The sequence below is a fragment of the Ursus maritimus genome, unplaced genomic scaffold (assembly GCF_017311325.1).
Source record: "Ursus maritimus isolate PB19 unplaced genomic scaffold, ASM1731132v1 scaffold_13, whole genome shotgun sequence".
NCBI lineage: Eukaryota > Metazoa > Chordata > Mammalia > Carnivora > Ursidae > Ursus > Ursus maritimus.
Genome location: NW_024423675.1, coordinates 62,386,700 through 62,393,158, shown reverse-complemented (window position 1 = coordinate 62,393,158; position 6,459 = coordinate 62,386,700). Strand labels below are relative to the sequence as shown.

Sequence of the window (6,459 nt, the reverse complement as noted above, 5' to 3'; positions counted from 1 at the left end):
AGCAGGGAGCCTGATGCGGGGCTCGATCGCAGGACCCCAAGATTGTGATGTGAGCCGAATGCAGACACTTAACTGACTGAGCCACCCAGGCGGCCCTGTAAAGTGTATAATAATACCTACTTGTTAGAGTTTAGGGGATTTGATGAGTTAATGAATGTAAAGTTCTTAGAACGGGGTCTGGAATATAGTAAGTGCTATTTACAAGTTTGTTAGCATTACTGACATTCCCTGGATGTCCGGTGGTAAGAACACCTGAAAAAAGATCTATTGAGAATTCAAATGATATGGTGAATAACATTTTAACATATAACAGAGGAACAAAAACCGTATTACCTATCTTGACAAGTAGAAGAAAACATCTGAAAGCAATCAAAGGAGAGTTAATAAAGAACAATTGGGTGAATTAACTGTGAACAACAGTCCAATCATATGTGCCATTATAAAAACTGGCTTTGGGCTGAAGGTTCCCGGAGGGAAAGGGAGGAAGGGTGAGTATGAAGTTCAGTGGGCAGTAGAAGAGGCTACAGGGATAAATCGAGTCTGTTCTCATGGAACATGAGTCAACAGTATGATCTAAATACCGTAGAAGGCGAAACCACATTTGGGCATGGTAACAGACCCAGGCTGAACAGCGGCACATACTTCATTATTCCATTTCCTTTGGCTCTTGCTGGGCTCTGTTCAGGCTTTTTTGGGGTTACACTTCCAAAAATCACATGTTGCAGAACGTGGAGAAGAGTGCAGGGATCCTGACCCGGAGTTTGGAAAGCAAGAGGGATACAGGAAGCACCCAGACTAGCTTGATGCTGACAGTGACCTGTGGCTCATGTTTGGAAGAGAGAGGCTTCGATTATTCTGATCAGTCAAGGACAGCGGGATCAGAAATCCCAGTGTGACATGCCAGCAGGGGGAATAGACACTGAACACAGGAGTAATCTAACCACGAGAATGGATCGGTCAGTGGGACCAGTGGCCACCAGGGGCTAGGAATGATGCCGGGAACATGAGGGGTTCAGACAACTGCCTTTCAGGCTGACTTTGGCATAAACATGAGCTCAAAGTTTCCCTGAGAAAATACTGTGGTCAGCGAAGCCCAGTGAGAGCTGCCTGTCCTCAGGCCTCTGGGTGCAGGCTTCTCTGATCCCCATATCCAGGACTGCCAGAGGAGCACAGAACCTTGTCGATGAGTAAAACCACACTCAGGAGCGGGTCATTCAGGCACCCATGGCCGCCTGATGCTGACTAGTGGTGATAATTCCATTTCCCATGATTTCTCGAGTGTGCCGTGGAAACCCCTTTTGCTTTTCATCTGTATTCATTCCATTTTGTGAGAAAACCGTAGAGGGGTCCCCGATCTTCACAAACCGGGAGGAAACAGGAAAAGTCGGTGTAGGGCTGGAAATGAAATTGATGTGATCTGTAAAAGGGTTTTGTCACACTGGCCAGCGTCTCTCCTGAAGTCAGATCAAATGTTACTTCTCAGAGATGTCTTCCTGGACCTCTCTTACTGCAGCAGACTCTCCCTCCACCCACCCCCGGGGTGACACCGTCAGGTAATCCCACAATGATCTATTTGCTTACTTATTCATCGGCTGCTTCCCTCCCTGCATGTAAGATCTCTTCAGCTGGGTGTTGTCTTTTTACAAGCTGTGTCACCCAATACCTAGAAGTGTGTGTGTGCGTGTGCGTGTGTGTGCGTGCGCGTGTGTGTGTGTGTGTGTGTGTGTGTTTGTGTTTGGATGAACAAGAGGCAGCTCTCTAAGGTAGAATTATTTTGTATCTTTTTTGTTAAGAAACATGTCTCTCTGAATCTCTGTGAAATAAAGGTGCAGGTAGAAAAGGTCGAGGATAAACGTATATAGATTATTATTTAGAATTTTCTAGTTTTGGCAGCGTTCATCAAAATGTCTGGAAAAGCCTGGATTTTTGCTTTGAGTGGCCAAAGATTTATCTTTAAAGATGAAGAACATCTAATGGGATGACAAGTTGATCAGAACAAAAGGGTAACATTAGAGACACACATGTTCTCCCCTACAACTCGCAGACTCATAGGGTGATCAAGGCTGGTTTGCCTGGGACAGTCCTGGCTGACACCTGCTGTCCTGGCATAGTTCTGATAATTCTCCTTTGCAGCCTCAGAAGTTCCTGACTTTAGTGATCAATTATATGGTCATGTGGTCTGTAAGATTCACTCCACTCCCTTTCAGCACCCGGGGCCACGGTGTACAAGGAGCTGAGGATGGAAAAGTAGGAAAGGATAGGAAGTTGTAATTTTGAAGTTCATAGATTGTGCAGGAGAATCTCAAATATTTCTCGACACTCCTAATATGATTCTCCTAAGTTTCTGTCAGTCAAATGGTCTTTGAGTTTTTAAGTTTTCATGACTTCAGAATATTTGGGGCCATAGCTAGGAGGGCGATGGATCTTGCTACATGATCTTAAGACAGCATGGCTGGGTCGCAGTGTCTTCCCAGGAGAAAAACTTGGTCAATTTTATTCCTAGATCTGGTCTCTCTAGGGCTCAGCAAAGGCTGCTCTTGGGGAGCTCTTTGGGGAACAGAGAGATACATACTCATAATTATGCCTCAATTTAACCTAAAAGACTTTTTCTTGGTTCAAGCTTCCAAACACCTATTTCTTTCTTCTTGAAGATGAGTCTTTTTGCAGAAGGCTTTTGATCCTTAAAGCAAAGAGACAGCTAAAAGGGTGCTCAGGCCATGCCCAGATATGTCAGAATACTTGGATCCATAGACAGGGGACCCATAAAGTCTGCTGACACAGCAACTGTCTGACACATTTGTTCACTTTTCAGTGGCCCATAATGAATGCATGCACTTGAAGGTTGGGGAAGGTCACTGAGTGGTTCCAGCAGAAGAACATGTCACCCCATTATACCAAAGTGGTTAGACGATAAATTTCCCAAACCAGAGTGGATGATGTGACCAACAGGAGAGGGCCACATGCTTGCTAGATCTGAATTACAGGTTTAGTCCGTGAAAATCAGGGAAAATCAGAGACACAGATCATCTGGGGCAATACATCAGTGATGTAGGCACAGGGGCAGGAGGAAATGCCGCCCTAATGCACTGTGGCCATTGCAATTTACCTGTGCGTTACTTTAAGAGAAGCAACGTTGCATATAATATGTGATGTCATTTCACATGTGGTGTATTGTAATGCAATATCAATAAATTATTTCCTATGTGAATTTGCCTGTGTATCCAGACCGCCCATAGTCTTTACCACCACCATTTAAAATGTTTTCATAGTAGTCTATTGGGTTGGCTACCATAACAAACATTCTTCAACTTTTGTGTATTTAGGTTGTTTCTTTTTTTCTATCGTAAAATACTGTGAAAGCTGAAAGTAGGCATGCGCATTTCCCCATATTTTAGGTTAGTTAATTAAGATGAGGATTCACAAAGGGGAGAAAGACTGAGGCCTGTTCGAACAGCAGCAGCAGGCACAGGGTCTGAGGAGCAGTGACTTGGCGAAGGCATTTCCTTGTCCGTACGAGCCTCCTCGTGGCCCTCTGTCGTCTGTCTACAGGACGTCCCCAGTGTGTAGTAGTAACTCCCACAGCAGGCTGGTGAAGGACTTGACAATTTGATGATCAATGACTTTGTGGACCTTGAACGGAAACACTGTCCCCCTAATCTGTTTGGGGAGGAAGCGAAGGGAGGAAAAACCTCCCATCCACACACAACGTTGCTTTTTGTGCAACAACGTGAAAAATACGTACATCCCTATGTTACGCTTCTTGTTTCAACCTATACGTGGATTGTTTTCTTTCCTTTGCTTTCCCTCAAGGCAGGTTAACGGCCCACGGGAGAAATGATTTCCCTGGGCAAAGAGGTGGAAGACATTGGCACAAGGGGCAAAGAACACGTCCCTGTGGGTCTTTCAGATGCTTTCCCTTGTTTTATTGAATGGCCTTAAAGAAGAGTTTACTGTCTTTTTTTTTTTTTTTAAGATTTTATTTATTTATTTGACAGAGAGACAGCCAGCGAGAGAGGGAACACAAGCAGGGGGAGTGGGAAAGGAAGAAGCAGGCTCCCAGTGGAGGAGCCCAATGCGGGGCTTGATCCCAGAACCCCGGGATCACACCGTGAGCTGAAGGCAGACGCTTAACGACTGAGCCACCCAGGTGCCCCTGTCTTTCTCTTCATTATTAGGAATTAAAATAGGAGACTTTTGATGAGGTCTTGTTTTAAAAAAGCTATTTTCTTTAAGAAAAAAAGGGCTTCCCCTCTGCATGCTTGAGATTGATGTGATGAAGATTAAGAAAAACTTATTTGACAGTTGCTTATGTTTTTCCGGGGTGATTTGTTTAGAGATATGTGTACATCTAAGCTGCTTACAGGTGCTTATGACATGTCTCACTTTCACAGGGGATATGTAACATTGCAGAATGATGGGATTTTATAGCCTCCGGTTGCTGGAATTGTACACATTTGCAGAAGCACTGGAAGATGCTGAGAATGATTTTGCAGAGTTTTAAAGTAGCGTGCCCAGGCACATGAAGTAAGGGCAGAGCGAACACTGAGTAAGCGCCTAGTGTGTGCCAGGCACAGAGCTGTGTGCTATACGACTGCCAACCCATTTAATTCTCATGACGACCCTAGGAGGTAGGTACCGTTATTTCCCCCTGTTTAACTCAGCATCCGTAGAAGAATTTGGACAAAGAAACTTGATTTTCTAGTTAGATGCTTGATCCACTGTATTGTCCTTGGGGCCAGTGAAGCTGTTTCCCACTTCCAGAAGTTGACTGCTTTGTTGAGGCTTCTCTAGGGTCAGAAGTGGCTGTTCAGCACCATTCTCACAGGGGGTCATTCTAAGAACAGAAGAAAATCACTGCCAAGGAGAATGGTTATTGGTTCTGGTTTTAGCAATTTGCAAAGTCCAATAAAAAATAAATCCCAAAGTACTCATATATTTCAAATCTGAATGTTAACAGCTGTGCTCTTATTTCTTTGCTGACTATAATTCTACAATGCTAAGCTTTTTTCTCTGTGTTTAGAAAAAGCTCTACCTTCCTCTTAATGTTCTGGCCATACCACCCAACTGTGTATTCCAAATGTACACCCATTTCCCTATTTCCTTCTTTATATATTTCTTTCTTCTTAAGGAGTGATCTCTATAGGGCTAAAATTTTAAAAGAGCAAATTGCTAAGCTCTTAATCTTCCTTTAACATCTGTTTATGCTTTTGGAATATATATATTCCAATATATATATTCCAATATATATAAAATATATATATTTTAGTAGTGTTTTAGGAAGTCTTTCTATCCTTGTTCAAAAAGAAATTCCAAGAACCAATTTTTTTCTTTATTTCCTTCCTTCTTCCTTCCTTCCTTCCTTCCTTCCTTCCTTCCTTCCTTCCTTCCTTCCTTCCTCCCTCCCTCCCTCCCTCCCTCCCTCTCTTTCTTTCTTTCTTTCTTTCTTTCTTTCTTTCTTTCTTTCTTTCTTTCTTTCTTTCTTTCTTTCTTTCTTCTTTCTCTTTCTTTCTTTCTTAGACCACTTCAAGGGAAAATAATCCCTTAACATGTATGCAAGAACACTGAGAGATGGCTGGATGTTTCCTATTCCTTTCTGGTCTCTGAATTCTGAGTCATTGAGTTTGTATTTTTAAGTTAGCACCTGTGGTGAAGTTGTCTTTCAAAACTAAACTAGTGTCCATGATTTAAAATGCCAACCAACCAATGAACCAAAAAATCCACTCCCTAAAAAAATGAACAAACCAACCAAAAACCATTCAGATTGAACCAAAAACCTCTCCAAAAAAATCAGGTCCTCATTTGGGATCAAAGCCAGACAACTCCCCCCTCCCCAAATTCCTCTTGCTCTATGGAGAAGGTACATCTCTGAACATGTTAAACGGAAATTCGGATATGAGCAGCTCTTTCAAAATTCTTAAGTCCTTTAAATATTTACTGTTTTCCAATTCTTTATTATCATAAAATTCTTCTTATTAGAAAGCTCAGCTTGGAAAGAGCGAGGGGAGGAGTGAGTTTGGGAGGCTGCAGCTTTCCTGCTCAGAAAGTGGCCAGTACCGGCACAGCAGGACATCTGGTTGTGGGTGCTGGAGGGTTCTAGTTCGAATCTGTAAGGACCGACATGTATCCATCCAAATCAGAATGAAGTTGAAACTATCACCCAGGTTGGATGGACCCCCACTGAAGCGTCTCTGGGGGGTGGTGATGGTGGGAATTCTTGGAGGCAGAGATGCCAGAATTTTCTATAGGACGAGCCTATAGAACTCGTCTATAGGTTGCCTATCAAGCCAGAAGGGGAGAGGGCTGGGGATGTGACTGAGCGGCATTGGCACAATACTTTATACGAGATGGAGATGATCTTTCCTTTATTCATCAAAGAGTGTGGAAGAGGACTCCTGGTGACAACAGTGGGGTGGGGGAAGGAAGGCCACTCCTTTCAGCCCCTTCATGGAGTCCCTACTG

At 43.4% G+C, this 6,459-nt stretch overlaps 1 long non-coding RNA gene across 1 annotated transcript; it reads left to right on the top strand.

Annotated features, from left to right (window-relative positions):
* Positions 1–4,085: 4,085 nt before the first annotated feature.
* On the top strand, positions 4,086–4,924 carry LOC121102296. Its single transcript, XR_005834424.1, has 2 exons — positions 4,086–4,147; positions 4,392–4,924. It is a non-coding gene; the product is annotated as an uncharacterized LOC121102296 (long non-coding RNA).
* Positions 4,925–6,459: the final 1,535 nt, after the last annotated feature.